This window comes from Strix uralensis, chromosome 2 (assembly GCF_047716275.1).
Source record: "Strix uralensis isolate ZFMK-TIS-50842 chromosome 2, bStrUra1, whole genome shotgun sequence".
NCBI classification, from domain to species: Eukaryota; Metazoa; Chordata; class Aves; order Strigiformes; family Strigidae; genus Strix; species Strix uralensis.
The window spans coordinates 134962002-134982281 of record NC_133973.1 but is presented as its reverse complement, the minus strand read 5'-3'; the positions used below and the strand labels follow the sequence as shown (position 1 = coordinate 134982281).

The 20280-nt window shown below is 44.8% G+C and overlaps 1 protein-coding gene across 8 annotated transcripts in view; it reads right to left on the bottom strand.

Annotated features, from left to right (window-relative positions):
- The window catches only part of PAK1 (p21 (RAC1) activated kinase 1), an 83933-nt gene that overhangs the window by 40037 nt on the left and 23616 nt on the right, over positions 1–20280 (bottom strand). For 2 of the 8 annotated variants that reach the window (XM_074860440.1, XM_074860438.1), the window contains exon 2: positions 16118–16197. The exons of 4 other annotated variants lie outside the window; for them this stretch is intronic. The gene's annotated coding sequence lies outside the window, so the exon portion shown is untranslated. Of the gene's footprint in view, positions 1–7619; positions 8008–16117; positions 16344–20280 lie in introns of those variants that run through there. 2 more of the 8 variants (XM_074860441.1, XM_074860442.1) reach the window with 2 other exon arrangements.

The following is a 20280-nucleotide window of genomic DNA, read 5'->3' as shown; positions in this document are numbered from 1 at the left end:
TTTATTTTTTGTAAACTAGAATCACACACTGCCAAGTAAACCACAAGTAGGTATTTGCAGACCAGCCTGTAACACCGTATCAACACAGACCCGTTGTCAGCGCAACAAATTCTACTCAAGCTCCAAATTTTTTTCTGTTAACAGGAGTATGTACAAGCATTTGAGTTACTGATCATTAAGAAAAGCCTGTTTTAAGATACAGCTAATTCTCAAGCAAACCATGGAGCAGTAGTGTAAGGTCAGGGCAGAGCGATAAATATGAGGTAGCAAAGAGCAGGAATACCTGAGATGAGCCAACAAGTTGCTGAGCTTCATGCTAGTTCCACTAAAAAATACGTTAGAAGGTTTGCATCAGTCTCCAGCACAGCGTGAGAGAGAGAGACTGAAAGAGTTTCGATACAGGCGCTCAGGCTCCTTTCCTGAAAAGCTGCTGAACTGGTTCAGAGGTAGAGATGGCCGGGAAGCTGCAGAGCTGTACCCACGTCATCGCAGACGCGGTGCCACAGCCCTAGCTAGTCCCAAGCCTGCCCTGGCCTTTCTGCAGCAGCGGCGTGCTTCAGGCACAATTCAAACCGCCAGAAAGTTGACTGTGTTTTGTTCTGCTGGAAGGGTCAAACAAAACTAGATCCCCAATACACACATAAATCCTTAAGTAAATAATCCCCGCTGTGCAGATTTAAAGACGGAAGCTTTGGGAAAGGGTAATAGATTATTCTGCAACAACTAGCTTGTTCCACCCAAATGAGATCAGCGCTACTCCAGACGCAGCCTGGCTGCAGCGAGATCCTTCTGGAAACTGGAATTTGTCTGCATTACATTCTCGAAAGAAAGTTGGGAGTTAACTGCAGAACAAAGACCAAAGCAGGAACAGTTTCTGCTTGAGCGGAAAAAGCAGCCCAGTGGCTTTATGAACTTCACAAACAGCAAGGGAAGATGTTTTGCTCAGGGAGAATTACTGGGCAGCAGAAAGTCAAAAGTGGTTTGCTCTCCACAAGTGAGAAGTCCGGCTACAAAGCCGAGATCACTGCTGGCTTCCAGGGAGCTGCTTTTCCATAGGATGGACTCAGAGGAACCACATGGGGTCACACTCCAAACAGATCCCACAACCATACCACGGTCCTATGACCACACACCACCCAGCCAGCCTTCAAAGTCTTCTTTGGCCAAGCTACTGATGCTCAGCATAACTGGGAAGAATTGGACCCAGGGCACGCTGCTCTCACAGCTGCTGGGAGCTAAGGAAGGCAAATGCTGCTTGTGGGAAGGTACTCAGCAACATCAACATGTCAGACTTCGCTGAAAGCAGCAGTTCCCTAGCTGTCGCCTGCCAAGCCATGGCTGGTCTGCAGCTCCACCTTCTCCTCAGCTTCTTTGGTTCCCGGTTTCTTCACACTTGCTCTTGAACGGGAGGGCTGGCAGTACCGCACAGCCCATAAGGCTTTGAACAAGCCTTTACACCCAGGGAGCTCTGGAAGAGGTTTGACCCCAGCCTCGCTTCCTCCCAACACAGCTGTGCAATGGAATTTTAAATGACAGACTAGCATTTGGGGTATTGATTTTAACAGTGGGGCAGTTTTGGCATTTGGGAGGGGTGGAGGGAAATTAGCTGTGCATTTGTCTGGGTGTGTTCTGGCAGGTGCCCCGTGCATTTCCCATCACTCATGCTTCAGCCTCATGTCATTCTCCAGTATAAAGCGGAGCAGAACTAAGTGACAGCTGGAGTGCCAGCCATGAAGTGGTACAAATGACTACTCTCCCTGTCTAAGCAGGGGAAAAAAGTCTAAACTAAAACCCAACTGGTAAATCTGGCAGCCACTGCTGTGCACATATCTTGTGCGACATGAAGATATTGAGGCCTCACTGATAGGCTTTGCACATCACAGTTAGTGGCTGGTACTGAACTGGCACAAGTGAAGCCTTTGAAACAACCTCAGCAGAGTGCCACATAAGAGCTATATTCCTTGCACTGATGCTTATTTAACTGTGAGAAAGCACACTGCCTGGAAGGTGCTACGAATATGCTGCAAATAGGGAAGCAGAAGGAAAATGAATGTTAGCAGCCTGCCAAATGGCCCTCCCCAGGAGCAGGCACCACATTTGCTGCTGCAACACTCCGGTTTACCCCAGAGGGGTTTGAATAAATATGCATCCAAGGATTCCCCCACCAGCCAGACTTCCTGCAGCTGCAGGCACGGCTAAGATGGCAGGGGGGGCTGCATCATTGCTGGGTCCCTCTCCCACTGTCCTGGGTTTGTGTGGCAAGGTTTTGGTAGTGGGTGAGCTACAGGGGTGGCTTCTGTGAGGAGCTGACAGAAGCTTCCCCCGTGTCCGATAGAGCCAATGCCAGCCAGCTCCAAGACAGACCCACTGCTGGCCAAGGCCGAGGCCATCAGCAACAGTGGTAGAGCCTCTGGGATAACGTATTTAAAAAAGGGAAAAAAAACTGTGGGAGAGGAATTGCAGCAGGAGAGAGGAGTGAGAATACATGAGAGCAACAGCCACCCAGGTCAGTGAAGAAGGAGGGGCAGGAGGTGCTCCAGGAGCCAGAGCAGAGGTTCCCCTGCAGCCCGTGGTACAGCCCATGGTGAGGCAGCTGTGCCCTGCACCCAGGGAGGTTCATGGGGGAGCAGAGACCCACCTGCAGCCTGTGGGGGACCCCACGCCGGAGCAAGTGAGTGCCCAAAGGAGGCTGTGACCCCATGGGAAGCCCAAGCTGGAGCAGGTTTGCTGGCAGGACTTGTGACCCTGTGGAGGACCCACATTGGAGCAGCCTGTTCCTGAAGGGCTGCACCCCGTGGGAGGGATCCACGCTGGAGCAGTTCATGAAGAGCTGCAGCCTGTGGGAAGGACTCACATTGGAGAAGTTCATGAAGGACTGCCTCCCGTGGGAGGGACCCCACGCTGGAGCAGGGGAAGAGTGTGAGGAATCCTCCCCCTGAGGAGGAAGGAGCGACAGAGATGACGTGTGATGAACTGACCACAAACCCCATCCCTTGTCCCCCTGCACCTCTCAGATGCAAGAGGCAGAGAAATCAGGAGTAAAGTAAAGCCCAGGAAGGGGGCGGGGGGGGGAAAGGTGTTTTAAGATTTGGTTTTCTCATTACCCTACTCTGATTCGATTGGCAAAAAATTAAGTTACTCTTCCCCAGTTGAGACTGTTTTGCCTGTGACAGTAATTGGTGAACGATCTCTCCTTGTCCTTATCTCCAGCCACAAACCTTTTGTTATATTCTCTCTCCTGTCCAGTTGATGAGGGGGAGTGATAGAGCAGCTTTGGTGGGCACTTGGCATCCAGCCAGGGTCAACCCACCACAGCCACCAAGCAGAGAGGTGAGCAAGTGAGGTGTGCTGTCAGAGGGACAGGACTAAGGGGGGGACAGAGTAAAGTTTACTGTATTGGGGAATGGATGCAACATCGGACTGAAGGGCAGTACAAGGAAGAGAACAGAGCAGCATGTGGCTCCAGGCTGGAGAAAAAGCAGCGAGAAGAAGAAACACCCCCACCCCACACCCCAGATTACAGGCGGAAGCTGGCGTAGTGCTGGGTGAAGGAAAAAGAACGGAAGAAAAAAAAAACCCAACCATGAAAACAGAAGAAAAACCTCTGTATGTCAAGCATCCTCACTCTCAGTTCCACCAGTGCAAAACCCCAGGGACATCAGCTGACAGTTTCTTCAATACGAGAGGGTTTTTCAAAATCCCTCAGTCGGAAAGGATAGAGCACAAGTGAATTACTATTTTACCGCAGGGCTAGAAACACTGGCAATACAAGCTCTTGTTTATCTTACATTATTCCCTGAATGAGCAAGTAACTGCTGAGAAGTTATGTAGTTTAACAACATTGTTTGTAACTATTTGATAACTGCAACCTTCACGTGGGCAAAGCCTGCAGTGTACCCCTCTTCTTTCTTCTCCATTGCTCAAGCCCCCAGATCTTCCTCCTCTGTTTGTAACTATTTGATAACTGCAACCTTCACGTGGGCAAAGCCTGCAGTGTACCCCTCTTCTTTCTTCTCCATTGCTCAAGCCCCCAGATCTTCCTCCTCCTCCTCAAAGTCTTACATTTGGAGTTACAAGAGATATTTCATCTGTTTGGAGTTGGGGGAGAGGTGTAAGAGAAATCCTTCAACCCGCAAAACTGAGAGTCTGGTTCTATAGACGTTATCCCCTGTAATAGCAGCACTATCCTAGAGAGTTCCCAAAAGCCTTTTTCCACTACATATTTAAAGGGAAAAACCAAGAACCTGCTTATGTGAGTCCTCCCACTGTGATACAGAGACTCAAACTCAACATCATTATACTTTAAATTTCTGTTGGCTTCAAAGTATGTGGACGAAACCCTGTCCTGAGAGAACGACACCCAGCTCTCCAGGGCTTTACAGCGGGACTGAACTCCCAGAGCGCGGAACCATACTGAGTGGTTACAGAGGCAGCCGTCTCACCGTAGCCTTGTTGACTGTGCAAATTCTCCCTAAAATAATCTCCTGCCAATTCACACGTAAGCAGGCTTTCAACAACCCCCCTTCTGTAGGCCCTGCTCAAATTCAGAGCACCAGGCAATTGCTTCAGCAGCCGGCATAACATCAGTGCTGGGACACTGAAGTGAGTCACTCTGCTCGGCGCGATCCATCCCAACAGGAATGCAAAGCGTCACTGGACCGAAATTCATCTTACGTTTCCACAGTATGATTAAGTGAACGGTGGAAGCAATGAAAGAGCACATGAACTTTTCAACTGCAGCCAGATGAGGGAATACATTTTAGCTGCAGACACAATTATTCTCAACTACCATATATATTAAAATACCAGCACTCAAACCAAACCCCACAGACACTACTAGGAAGGCATAGTCATGATGTAGGGCTATTGTTTCTGCAGCCATTTGGGAGTACTGAAAGTTCGAGTTGTTTCAGCACACAGTACTTATGAACAGAAAAGTTTTATTACATACTACTACCTGTGACTGCCATAAGTAAAGTTTGTGGCCTTCAAATGCTCCCTGCCCCTCCCCATCAACTTTGTAAGCCCATTAGCTAAATTAGATTACACCAGTCTCACCAGAGGCAAACAGCAGACCTGAGGAACTCTTCTTTCACACCTACAAAAAACTTCTGCAGACAGGAAGGAGTGACAGACAACCACACACAAGGGGACAAGAGACTCAGGAAACCACTTGGCAGCTCAAGACAGAGCAAGTGGAGGTACTGAGCAAAGACGGCACTCGCAGGTGCCAACAGCAGCGTCCAAGAGTTCACAGTACAGATGTGCAAAGATCCGCACAACGCTGCTGATCTGCATTAAGTAGATATGGCTCAAAATCATGAAGTTTATGCCTGTAGTTTTCCTGTAACGCAAGCACAGGCTCCTGAGCCATTCATCTAGCAGAGTGGGACCCCAACATATGTGGAGCCTTCTGGCACTACTGTGTAACACACACACACGAAAGAATTTTAAAAAAAAAAAAAAGAGAGAACAAAGATGCTCTATTTATGTCATTTTTCCTTCTGGTAAACCACATCATTTAAACCTGATGCTCCACATTGAACTAAAAGTTTCTATCAAGCTGGTTGTGTTTTCTTTGCATTGCTTAGCAAGACAAGCAGATGACTGATTGCTAAAACAGAAAGCAATTAAAAAGTCAGAGGAGCTGAAACCTACGCTACAGTAGATGCCATAAAGATAACTATGTCCAACGCATGCTAATTGCTGGAGTCAACACGAAAACTCATAAAAGAGCCATCTATAATTCATGCAGTCTGGCAAGACAGTAGCTGTAAGTTACTCACTACAACTTACAGATGAATAAACTATATTAAACAAGAGAGGGGGGAGGGAGATGCTCAGTAACTGTTTTTCCCTCTCTGCCTACTACCAGAAGGAAATCTTGCATTTTTCCAAGATGTTATTTTTCTGTTGTTGCCAGTGTGAGCAAAGGGTGTCTTGCCCACAAAAAAAGGCAGAAGGAGCCTTGACCTTTAACTGAGTTGATCCTGAGTTCATCCTGATCAGAATGAGCGTTTTACCTCTGCACCAGTATCCCAGCACCCTTCCACCCCATGGCTAGAGATTGCTTGTGCACACGGACAGTTAAAATCTCCTTTTTCCTCCTTGCACTACCCCGGTAGGAAGGAGCACAGGCAGTCCCCTGCTCTGTTCAAACACATTGCAAGCAGCAGATTCCCTCCCCGTGTGTCACACTTACATCCAAATCCCAGCAGAAAATTTAACGCAGAGTTTACCAGCTGGGTTTCGATACAGGATGAAAAGACACTCATTCATTTTTTATTACTTTACGTGGGATTAAGTCTCAAACACAGTCTCAGGAAAGGCCATCGAAGGAAAGGCACCCCACACATGTTCCACCTGAAAAAAGAGGCAAGAGGTGTCCTTTTCCTCCGCCTGACAGCGGATGGGATCTGGGACACACGCTGTCACAGAAAAGGGCAGCAGCAATACACACACCCTGAGGGAGAACAGACAATCGTCACATTTAGAGGTGATTAAAAAAACCCAGAAGCTGTAGCATCTAGCTGTCTCCCCAGCCAGTTACTGCACATCTGTGTGCTGTGCAAGTGTGCCAATTAAACAGTCAAGGGCCATCAATGCATCAGCCCAGACCCCAACATTTACATGTGAATTAAAAAAAACCCTCCAGCTTTTCATAAAGTTCTAATAAAGAAAGAATTGCAAAACAGCAGTGTTTGCTCATCTATCTTTAGAATTTACCTGTTAAACCCCTGCAGGTGCTGCCAACACCTAGAGATGCAGACGAAGGCGCTAAATTAAATGAAACAATAATCACTAAAAATACATACACAATTAGAAGAGAATGTACCCACAGTCAGAGCGGGTGGGTGTGAGGAGGGGGAAGGGAGACACTCTCATGGCAGATGGCCAACTACTGGTTGCAGCCTTGCTCCGCTGCCAGCATTATTTCCACAGTGCTAGACATAAAGGATGACTGACCAGTGACAACTCAACAGGAATGCTGGAGGACTCCACGGCTTGGAATTTTAAAAGCTGAAAGACTGGAGGGTCCTTTTAAAAAAAGCCTTTAATTCAACTCCCACCGTTTGGGCTAAATGCAACAACTGCTGGGTGGGATTCCCTAGCCTGTGTTTTTTTGCAGGAGGACACAGGCACCACCACAGCAGGCACTACTTCTGGGCAAGGGAGCTGCAAAATCTCCTCCTGGGCAGATATATGTGCTAATCCATCCTACTGCACAGATATGCTTCTAAAGAGGAACAGACTAATTATAACTGCTCGATTCCTAGCAACAGAGACAAGTTCTCCTTTCACTCAAGTTAAGGAAGCTTCTTTCTGTTTTGTTTTAAATAATCAAGGCCCAGCTTTTGCCAGCTTCCATGATGTGGGCCCATGCATGACCACGACAGTAACCTGGACACACAGAGGATTGCAGCAGCACTGAGGCAGGTCAGACCCTTTCCAACAGATTAGGCTTGAATCCAAAACTGCAGAGAGGCAACGCCAGCTTAAAACTGCCATGTTTCAATTTAGCTTTGGTTGTTTGACAAGTAACTGGCAGTATCACACAATAACCATTTCACAATCAATGCCAGCTATGCCCAAGTACCTGGAGTACACGAAGAACTCACCTCACTTGTGCTCCAGTTGGGTAGCTCAAGCTTCGAGCACTGCAGAGACCAGCTCCGGCTGTTTCCATCCCTCAGCAGCAGCCTGCTCATTTTGACCGAGCACTTACCCCATTCTAACAGCGCTTTTAAACAGCCCAAGAGAAATAAATTGCATCCATATTTAAGGGGAAAAAAAAAAAAAAAAAAAAGAAAATCCAAGCTGAGACAGAAGGAACCAAGAGTATCGTTTTTAAAAGCTCTCAGCCCACAAATCATCCTCCTTTATTTCCTCATCTCCAGAAGTGCTGTCTCCCCTCCCCCAGCTACATGCCTGAACAAGCAACTTTGATGCTGCAGATGTCAGGACAGGCTCCTTCTCCAGCGCGGTACGGAGCAGCCGTGGCTCTAATTCCACTTTCGCTCACAGGAAGGCAGGGCTTCAACCGTACAAGTCAAGGTAGTGACTAGAGTTGGAGCTTGCTAAGCAGGGTGGTAAAAATGTAGGCCTCTTATGTTAAAGCTTACCCAAAGCCTATATAAGCAGGTTTCCTGGAGGAAATCTGTGTTCCAGAAGAAATTATTAGATGCAGTATAAAAATATATATATATATATTAACACACACAGTTAAACACACCCCCATTACTCTCCACCTGAGTTACTTGGCTCTAAGTCCAAACTGCACATTAGCAGCAACTGAAAGCAGCCGAATCATTAATCATTTTTCCATTCAAAAGTTTCCAATCCAGAAAATGAACATAAAGCACAGGGCTCAGAATTAAACCCTGCTATCCCCTAATGTGGAGTAATTCCTAGCACAACGTAGTCACATTTTAAATACACATCAGTACTTGCAAAAACTGCACCTTGTTAAATGCAGGGATTTGACACTTGCCATTTAGCAATGGGGGTGGGGGTAAGAAATTTGTCAGAAGACTAGACTAACATTGTCGGGTCAAGTCAACAGCACCCCACACGCCCAGAGGACACCATAATGCAGTGGTTAGCAAAAAAACCCACAGTATGTAAACAGCAGAAAGTTTGCATTAACCTGTAACAGGTGAGTTTTTCTGAGGAGACACCAAGACAGAGACCTGCAAAGAGGAAGCCAGTGTTTTTAAGAGCAAAACTCATCCCACTGCTTTCTCGCTGGGCAACTAAAGAGCAAGCAGACAACACAAGCATCGTTAGCAGATGAAGCCATCCAAGAGCCTCAATTAGACGCAGGGGGAAATGCCACAACAGTTCAGCGCTAATTGGAAATGCAAATATTTATCATCAGAGTAGCGCTCGCTCCTGTGTGTAGCTCCATTGTGTTCACTGCAGCTAATGACAGTAGGAAGCCCTGTGCTCCATAGTATTTATGTAACGACTGGCAAAGCTGTCAAATTCCCATAATTGCTAGCCAGGATTGTCATACTGGCAGTAGTTTTCAATTAAAGGAAATCACAAACATTGTTTCAGTTTCACATTGCTTCGTTAAAGTTTTGGTTCTTCTTCAAAGCTGGGGAAAGAGGAAGAATGAATAATTCTCCCAAGACAGAATAAACTCTGCATCAAACATGAGCTTTTTGTAGACAAACTGAATTAAGAGACAAGGAAAGCACGGTCAAAGACCCGGAACTGAAAGAGCTAATTTAGCATCAGTAAAGACAAACAATTTGAGAACTGCACATAAATTTGCTTCAAGTTTGCAATGATTACTCCTTCAATTATGATAGATGTAATGCTCTAAAAGCAGTTCATTTAAAAGGCAAAATGAAAAAGCCTAAGGTAGCTTAGGGTTTCCACCTAATTGAGCTTTCACAGTAGAGCCTTCTTTGCTGGTAGAGCATCAGCTCTGTGTTTATATGCCATCTAGCAAAACCCCCTATTGTACCTAGCTTATAATCCCAGTACGTAAAGAAGTAAGAGTAGCGAGTACACTGGGGCAAGGTCTTGCCTTCCTAGACTTCCTTACTAGTACCAAATGGACTGCAGAGCATTCACTAGTCCATTAAGAATCATCATCATTTAATTTAATGAGCAGCAGTTTGTTTTTAGGAGGTACCATCAGGCCTTTCATCACATCATTTACTCAGATCCCAGTCATATTTACTGTATGTCAGTAGAGAAAAAAAAAAGCTCTATAGGACTGGTACAAAGGAACTGCTGTTTCTGCAGTATATTAGGACACAACTCTGCATTAGCGCTCAGTTAAATAAGGCCCATGAGCCAAGTGAACTATTTTTACTCCACTGAATGAAAGGAAATATAAGAACATCACTTATTATCGTAGCAGGCCCATTTTAAGGCACTATGTAATTAGAAGTAGGAGTTAATAACAGGACCAGAAATAGCAGGCAAGGTTTTCCTCAACATCTTTGTGCAAGTCTTTTTGGGGCACGCATCTTCTTATCCTGTGTTGATGCTACGATTACCTAAGCAGCTTTTAAGTAGGACGCATGGATCTTCACTGCTGCCTATTTAAACCTCATTCTCTCTCAAGAAGCAGCCACAAGACCCAATCCAGCAGAGACTGATCGAGCGCCTATATGTAGCCCTGGCAGCATCTGCAGCAAGTGACTTGCTTCTTTCAATCCAGTTCCCAGTGGACGGGCATCTACATCATAAAATTAGCAACAATATGAACTGCAAATTCAGCAGAATTTGGATTTCACTGATGGATGGACTGCCAGTATGCATGTTTTATTCATCTCAAGACTGCTTTGTCAGGTTGGTTGCATCTCCCCTTTGTGCTTAAAATGTTAAAAATCATTTTATAGTCACTACTGAGCAGCCAAGAAGCTCTACAGACAGTGTTGCACTTTTTCTAAACACTAGCCAAAACTCACCAGGTTTCCAAAATGAAGACAACAACTGAAGACTATTGTTCTAGGAAGCCATATGAGTCAAAGCATTTTGTTCAGTACAGCATTCCCTCCCATCGCTGTAAGTCACCTTGCTGAAGTCCCACAGCTACTTCCCGCTAAGGTCATCAGCATGTGAATTAGCCTCCCTATGAGAGCACAGCATGCAGCGGATCAAGATGCAGAGTTTTCTGATCATCCTTCCTTAATTCTAATTAAGATTCAAGGACGTTCACTACCAGCACACTCTCAGAGAGGCTCTTGCTACCTACCCATAATCCCAAAGCTTCCTCAGTGTTCAGGCACTCAAACCAATCTCATTTCTGCATCCACCCCAGGTTACCTGCCCACACTCCCTCTCTCTCCTATTGTAAATCCAAGGCAAGAGAGTGTAAAATGAGGTATTTTAAATTCCATAGCTAGTACACTACAATTTCACCTCTCACCTTTACAGTAACAGCGCTATTCGCTATAAAACTCAGATACAAACAGGGCAGTCAGGTTTGGAAACAGCTATTTCACAGCCCACAAGAAATCTCAGCGTTGCTCCCTAAGTACTCCCAGGAGGAATGCATGTGGCTGCACTTCCAAAACCGATTTTGCCCCATTCACTTCATGGCATTTACACCCTGCCTCATTGTAAGCTCTGCCTCCCTCTTTACTGAAGCTCACATTCATACACCCACTGCGGTACAACCTGCACCAACTCCCCCCTTTCCTGTTCTTACACTCCTCGCAGAGGGATGCTGTGAAGTGAAATACACTGACTGTGGGAAAGGAGATCCCGCAAATCAATCCAGAACAGAGCAAGACCCGATGGCTTAAGTAAACCTTCTCCCTTGCAAGTCTGAGGTTGCTCCTTCCACTCTTTCTTTCCAGTCATTTCCTTTGAGCTGAGTTTTCCTTCATCCCTGGTTATTCTCATATCACTGGTATTTGCAGGTGCTGATTCACAGCCTCCCAAGATATGCACGTTTGGCTGATTTTTAAGAAAAGTCACTTCAGACTGGAAATAACTTGTTTTTCTGTTAACACTCTTCCATGTGTATCTAAGTTTTATCTGAGGAGCTTAAATATTCTACTTTAACTAAAGCCTCAAGTTTTATCAGTCTCTGTTGCTCTGTTAAAATATTGTAAAACAGACATTCAAATTTGTGGCCTGCCATTGTGCTAGATCCCTTTCAGCTTTAAAAACAGAAGTTGGATTTGAGCCTAATATATATTCTTTAAACTTCTAACACAGTTTAAATTTACATCCCCATAGGTGAAACTTCTCTGAGGGTTTCAATCCTTAATAAAAATCTGCAAAATAATAAAATAAAAATCTTCAAAAACCTAATACTTTCGTTCTGACAAAGCTGAACCGAGATATCTCAAATAGAGTTGGTCAAATCCCAAATCACGACTTTTTGAAATGGGCTCTCAAGACACAGCCGTGAGCAAATCAGCCCACAAGTCTGTCATTTTAATACCTTACGTTTGCAGCAGACGGCTTCTATCTTAGATCTGAGATGATGTACTGTCTCCAGCCCCTGCTCCACTGGCTCCTAACCTTCTTTCCCCCACAGAGCATCTGTATTCTGGATATTTCCTCAGAGATTCATTAACTGCTCCTTCCTCAAAGGCTGAGATTATTGGCGTTTTTCTCAGACTACATTTCTAAGTGTTTGAAAGACCTGTCAGGACAGAGAAATAAATAAATACAGAAAAATATCAATTCATCATTCTCTCTGTCAAGACACTGCAGGTAAAGAGAAGCCTAAGTTTTGGCTAATGTCTTTAAAGACCATTTTCTATCTTGCATGCCTGTATATAATTTACTTATCTTTTCACACTCTCCCTTAATGTCAGTGTCCTCAGAGGGAGAGGGTGAATTAGAATATTGGTATCTCTAATTTAAGAGGCAATTAGACCAATAACAACAAACTAGAGCTGAATGTATGCTCCTAGTTAAAATTCTATTTTAATTAAAAAACAGTCAAATAATCCTATTATCCTGAGGATTGCTTTAGGCGTGGTTCCAACCCAGCACATCTTTTTTAATCTTTTAGTACTGCATCCAGCAAGCAATTGAAAAAACACTGTAAACTACCAGAATGGTCCTTTCTGTACAAGTTCCTCTCCTGGTTAAAGAGCCCAAGAAGATAAGAGGAATAAATGTTTCAATGTCAGTCGGCCATTTGCTAAGCAAGCCACTTAAAAAAACAATAATTAAATTAAACAATAAACTAAAAGAAGCACAGAACTCGGGCCAACAAATACAGTTTCCCTGTTCTTCACTCCACTACCTGCAAGCATCACCTCCAAGCGTGCTTCTTACTTCCTCTTATTTCCACCCTTTGCCTCCTTTCTCAAAAAGTAGTATGTGCCTCTTCTACAGCTGCACCGTTTACATGCTTGTATTTTTTTTAAAAAAAAAAAGAGAAAAGAAATATTTCAAAAATCATCTTTCGTTTCTGGATTTGCTCTCACACGCTCTGTGGGGCCCTGCTGCATAACAAGCATTTTATCCATCGGAGACAGCAGCAGCACAAGCCAGCACAGCTGCCAGAGCCAGTTACCTGCAGGTATCACTGAACTGGAGTCCAAGGGAAGATGCAGAAGGAGCAGCGCAGAGGCACAGTATGCAATCCATGGATAAACATATGCATATACACACATCTACGTGTGTATGTTCACATCTGTGCATATAACTTGCAACACCCAAGTAACTCACTTTTGTTTACTCCCAGACAGTGAGTATGCATCGTATGACCATTTATAAAACGTAGTTATCCTCAAGCGATACAAAGTACTAGGAAAAAAAAAAAGCTGTAAAAAGTTATAAAGCACAATAGACAGTTCTGAATTAATATAATTTGGTATTACGCATTGCCTAGTTACTTCTGTAAGTATGCGTACACCGGATCTTGTTTCTGCTAACTGGGATCCGTATTAATTTTAAAAAAATAAATAAACCAGCTCCCCAGAGGCATATAAACAAGGTTGTTGCCCAAATCTACATTGACCTCACGCATACAGGTTAATCAGCCACTACCACTCACTACAGTGGAATACACTTAGGAATTAAACAAAAAGGGAAAACGAAGACACTTCTTGAGCCCATTTCCTCTTCTAACACACTTGTGGGAGGGAGGGATGGGCAGCTCAGAAAAGGTTAACCTCACAGTCTCCCTTTAGGCTTGTGCTGAAGAAAGAAGAGATTCAAGGTCTTGTAATTCCAGAAATAGAAATCCTCCTCTGCAGAAGTTTTATTCTACCAGGTCAACGCACAGAAGACAGTGGTGGGTCCCCCGCCATTTCCTTCCCCACTCTTTATCCTGCTGAGCCCTCGAGTCTGCCAAACTTACAACTCCAGATGTCTCTGGCTTGTTAGGAGGTGGAGAAGATGCCAACAGACAAAACTAATAAAGTTCCTGAATCACTTGGACTATCTTCACGTTATTTATTTTTAGCATTTGAGCGTAGAATTCCAAGGCACTGGTGGATAGAAACAGGTTTTGCTCATCCTGGTATTTATTAGTAAGACTGAATTTCAGCTGTGAAGCCCTCTTGCCTCCTCCAACTGCCTGCATCCCTCTAATACCGTTGGGAAATGAGGTAGGATGGTTTCAGCGTGTCAATAGCACACATGATTATGATGAAGTGGGAAGATTTTCCTTATCACAGGCTTGCCATGGTCTTAAACTTTGAGAAGGTCTGCCTGAAGAGACAAAAACTTACTCCCTGCTGCTAGGACAGGAGGTAGACCCAGAGCAGGCTCCATGAATATGCAGAAGTGGTGTGTGTTTCTTTGACCCTCCCCACTCCCAGAAGAACAACAGTAAGAACAACTTTCAGACCTTTACACTCAAGAAGAAAATCATTACAAAGCAGCAAGGTCTTAGTTTAACCTGGCAAATTTTTACAGCACGCAGTCAGAAAGCCAGAGCAACTTGGCTTCGCTCACATGAGGATTAAGCACGGCCATCCCACACCGAACCGTGCCACAGTCCTGCGGGATCAGGATCAGGCTCACCGCGGTGCTGCAGCGTGGTGGTCACTAGGGCCAAACCCCACCTCACCTACACACCCAAACCCTGCGCAGAATATTGCGGCATGAGGCCACAGGACCGTACGGCAAGAGCACCTCTGAAGACTGACTCCTGTAGCCATGCAAGTATGAAGCTGACAGAAGAGGTATTATTTGGTTTGAACCTCTTCTATACCATTAGTGCTTGCACTAATTACGATAGCCAACAGCAGCAGTCACTCTGATGGGAGGGCTGAACAAAAGTGACACAGCTGTCAACCGCATCCAAAGAACCAAATCCTTATGAGTTCATCATTTTGGGGCCAGAACACAATCCATCCGGCAAGACACACAGGTCTGCAGCTTTTCTAGGGCAGAATGCTTCAGAGAATAAGTACAGCTGACACAGACTTTCAAAAACTAAGCGCGTTTGCCTGTTTCTCAGGGGGATTTAAACAGCAGGTGAGTGGGGCTGGTCTGTGGGACATGACCCTTTTTTATTTCAGCTATTTAGATGCAAATTGTTCCCCCTCCCTCCCCCTCTCAACACCATCTGTTAGCCCAGAGGTTTAGACTGTGCCTAGGGTGTAGGTTTTGGGGGAGGGGGATACAGATAAAGCATTGAGAAAATTTCAGTTGATGCCCCTATTTCCTCTGGGGCACAGTTTAGGGGAGGGGGAAAAAAAAAAAAAAAAATCACTTTGCAATACCATTAAATTACAATAGGATTTTTCTCTCATTTTACTGCACTTTTCCTACCGACTCCATGGATTTCCTACCCTAGAAATCATTTCTTGTCCAGCTTTTGGCCAACAAGCAGCATTATATAGTTACACTTATAGCAGGTTGCTATGGTGTTAGCATAGGGCAAGAGCTGGTATTGCAGGAAGTATCAGAGATTCAAGGAATTAAAGTCTCAAATAATAACAATGAAGTCCTTCACTACAAGGCACAGTATTTAATGTTCTTTTAGTGCTAGGGAAACTACCTCATCTCTGTGAAGAGCAAGTACTTTCAAGAACTGTTGAGAGATTTGATTCATTAAACACTTCATGAAGGGCTCTGGATTCTTCATAAAGGAAAGACTATGGGTGATGGCACAGAGTACGTTTTCGGGAAGCTTGAAGATGATACGGCGTTGGGAGGGGTGGCTGACAGACAGGTGGGTGTGCTGCCACTCAGAGGGATATGGACAGGCTGGAGAAACGGGCCAACACCAACATTGTGAAGTTCACCAAAGGAAAATGCAAAGCCCTGCCGCTCAGGAGGAATAACCCCAGGCACCAGCACAAACTTGGAGCCACCCAACAGAAAAGCAGCTGTGGAGAGAAAGACCTGGAGTCCTGGTGGACACCAGGTTGACCATGAGCCTCCAAAGCACCTTTGCAGCAAAGGTGGTCAACAGCATCAGGGTTGCGTTCGGGAAGACACTGCGAGCAGCAGGTGAAGGGAGGTGATCCTTCCCCTCTGCTCAGGGCTGGTGAGACACATCTGGAGTGCTGGGTCAAGAAAATACTATACTGGGAAGAGTCCAGCAAAGGTCCACAAAGATCATTAAGGGACTGGAGCATCTGACGTGTGAGGAGAGGCCGAGAGAGCTGGGACTGTTCAGCCTGCAGAAGGAGAAGCTCAGGGGGATCTTATCAATGTGCATAAATACCTGATGGAGGTGTTAAGGAAGACGGAACCAGGCTCCTCTTGGTGGTACCCAGCAACAGGACAAGAGGCAATGGGCCCAAACTGAAATACAGTAAATTCCATTTAAATGTAAGAAAGAGGGGGGGAAAAAAAAAAAAAACAAAATCCACAAAACAAGCAAAAAAACCCCACTTTTTTCCTGGAGGGGGAACTAAACCACAGCACAGGTTGCCCAGAAAAATCATGGAGTTTCCATCCTTGAGGGTGCTCAAAACACCCCGGACATGCCCCTGTGCAAACTGTCCCAGCTGTCACCACTTTAAGTGGGGGGCTGGCCTAGACTATCCACAGAGGTTCCTGCTAACCTCACCAACTCTGCAATTACAAGCCACAGAAAGTGGCAGGGAGGCTCTAAAGGAGAGAAATGTGCAACATCATTCAAACTACATACCCTGAAGCAAGTGCTTTTAGTCAACAGCATTCAAGGTCTCAGTTTAGAGATGAAGGCAAATTATAAGAGATGGTAAGTGACAACCTTGAGCAGAAGATCAGTGGAAGAGTTGGGATCAGTACTACAAGACCCTCATTTTGAGTTTTAACGTGTGGAGTACAGTCCTGGTACTTGGGAGATGCAAGCTTTGTCCCAGTTCTCACACAGACCTCATTTGTGATCTTGGAGGCACAAGAGGAGAAAAAAGTGCAAGTACTTGTTTACTCTGTCCTCCTCCAATCAGTCAATCACCTCTTTAGAGGAAAGGCAATTTAGAGCATACAGCATGAAAAAAATCCCTTCCAGGTGCTTCTGCAACTTCAGTTACCACAAGAAACACATTCTCAGTTAAAGGAGAACTGTGTATGCAATCTTGATGGGAAACTCAATGGCAGAGGGTAAAGGGGGGCATGGAGGGATAGGAAAACCCTTCCTCCCCCTTGGAGCCTGGATGGTGGCACAGAAGAGCCCTCCCGAGCTTGAAGTATGAATAAGCAGAGACCACCTAAGGGGAAGTAGGGCAGTAAGAGAATACAGTGTGGGCTTCAGAGCTTCAACTGCAGCTGAGCAAGTTCTTAGGTTGCCCTTGCACAACGATCAAGGCTGACACCAAGGTGGGTTCAGGGCAGACTTTAATGATGATGCTCCACTGAGGTGAAGGAAAGGAGCTCTTACTTTGGCTGGGAAGACGTCCTGCCAGACAAGATTTGCACAGCAACGTTTTTTAAAGGGTTTGGAGCCTTTTTCTTTTTATACCGCTGGAATATTGTTTTGTTTTTTCGAGTGTTGCCAACACAAACACAACATTTTCCTCTTTCTTGCAGAGACAAAAGAGGCCAGAACATATGATCTCAACTATTTGGTGACAGCCAGGAACTTCAGGTATCTACTTCCAAACTATTAACATTTAAAATATATGCAATTCAGTATCTCTTATGGGAAAGCAATATCCTCACAGAAGTTGCAGGCATTACATTGAAATATTTTCCTAAAAAAAAAAAAACAACCCACAAACAAAAACCACCAATTACCTGAACAAACGTCTCAATAAATTTGTGCTGATATTTTGAAATAATTTAAAGTTTCCATTTTAAAATGAAAGTGGTTATATTTTCTCCATTTATGAAAAGTAGAGTTTTCAGAACATCAGCATTTCCCCTCCAGAATGAGAGTCATCTTTATGCACTGCTATAAATCACCAGCTAATTTCTGTTTCCAGATCTCTGGCACTTCACCAGTATTACTGAGAATCTAAAGAACAGTTACTGGAAATGTTTTTATTTAACCAACTTCTTGTTCACAAATCCAAGCACAAGTATAAATTCTGAGGGCTGCAATCCTACAGTTTGATCTGTAATACAAGATACAGGCACCAATTCTCAGTCTCCTTGACTTTAAAAAGACAGAAAGGTCATCCATGATAGCTAAGGGGTACTTGGCCTTAATGCCAGCAAGCCACCCACTGAAAACAGTGGGAGTTCAGCCTGAATTAGGATTTTAGGATTTATCCCATAATGCCCTGTAACACTTCCCACACAGTACTACCTGACAGCTTCTGAAAATTGGCAAAATGTGAAGGACGTGCCGACAATATCCGAGATGAGGTTTCCATGGGTGTATTTTGTAACAATTGAATTCAACCAATACGTCTCTGCATATGCACATATTCTCCCAATTCCACATTAACAGGGTTTTTAGCATGCTGATTTTAAAAGCACAGTGGCTAAAAACACATCTCCAAAAGCTACTCAATGCCAAACAAACCAGACTTTTAAATGCAAAAAACCCACAAAGCAGCTGCATCCAGGACATCCCTTAATTTGTGTAATAATCCCCCACCTTTGGTTCTCTGCTGTTATTAACAATTAGGTAAGTAACACCAGACAGATGCTTTTCTAGAACCTCTTTCCAGCACCACCTCCCAAATTGTTGTCTTCTCCTGCAGATACCTCCAGAATAGCCCTAGAATAACTACTGCCACCCCCAGCGCAACCTGGGACAAGGTGGATGGGTTTACAGCCAGGAAGCACTGAGGTCTGAGAACCAATTGTTGCCCCATGGTGTCTTTGTGCCCAATCTAATGGCATGGATGCTCAGGAAACCAGTCTGCTGCTGGCTGATGGTCCTTCCCATCCCTGTTCCACACTCTTATCTGGTCAATATTTGCTTAGTTAAGTATATGCCAAAGTTGACCGTTTCCCCTGATGAGCCCTGTTCAATCTGATCTGACCTTTACCCTGTAGGGAGCCAAGCAACAGCCAGTTCGTGTATTCCACAAGCCAAGGGCTTCGCACAGTATCGTTGCTCTGAATGGGGGCCCTGGATCCTGCCCAACCTGAAACCACCAATTTCACTGACAATAGCACAGGGTCTGCAGCACCTAATTCTTAAACGGATCCTTTTTTTGGATCCCTGGAAGCAGCAGGGGCTTGCACGTGACAGCATCAACACCTATGGTGTGAGTGAGATTGTATCCCTGTAAATAATCAATGCAGCAACTGGGACACAACATGTAAGGATTTGGTGCGGCCTCTTTAGCTATCGCAGCAGCTTCCTGACAACAGAAAAAACCCCAAACAAAACAAAGTTTAAAAGATAGCCAAGAGACAGTGGGTCTTTCATGGATTGAAACATGACTCATTTTGGAGCAAGAGTCAAACTAAGCACACGTGCTGCTGAAGAGACAAGACAGCTTCCAACTTAAAAGCAGCACTTAGTTATCAAACGGCAAGTAGACTTCCACAGATTAGTTGGTATGCTTCCATTTTACCCTGAAACTAGTCGTTTTTAAGATGATCCAAATGCAGGAGAAGGAAAGAAGCCTGAGTCAAGGGAAAAACAAGCAGCCAGAAAGATCCCATAGTTTTCACATTTGACTTGCATTCTCTAGGCAGGAAACCTTTGGAGCAAGCAAAAGCCCATCTGCCCTCCCCTTCACAAAACCTTGATATCATGATCACATTTTTTAAGTATTGCCTTCTTGAATGATGCAAATTAAAAGGCATAAGTAACTGACAGACTACTGAAAACCACACACCAACATGAAAGAGCAATTTATTGCATGCAAGTCCATTAAACTATTACTTACAGTGTAATAAACAGCAGCCACACAGATACCGCTGTCACCGCTGAGTGGAAAACCTAGAAAATTCCTCATCCCTGGCCCCTGGAGTTTGAGTGAGAGAAGTTGAACTGCTCCTGCGTGGAGCAGGGTTTTGTCCTCCAGAAAGACTGCAGCATCTCAGCTAACACAGCAATTGTCCCGTAACTATCATGAACACTTTACAGTCAATAAAACAAAAGGGACCCTTAACTTCAAAAGTAATTTTTAAGGCACAAGCAGCGGAAAGCTTTTCAAACGATGACTGTGAAAGGACAAAGAGAGGAGATTGTGCATTTATATTGGTCAGTAAGGCACTCATCGCAACAACTGTGACTGAAGATGGTCACGGGAGACCAGAGTTCATAGGCCACACTGAAAGCGGTTTTATTTTCACAGAGGGAATGAAGTTGTCGGCCACTCAGAAAGAGCTCCAGATGACAAGGCAGGCTGGCAAGCCAGAGCAAGACACCCAGCTGGCTCCACAGCCTAGACAAAAGCTTGGTTCTCTGAAGCTTTTCATTTTCCCTCCCTCTTCGAGTTAAAAATGAGATGGTATCAGTTCCTCTTTCTCAAATGGAAAGCCCTCTGAGAG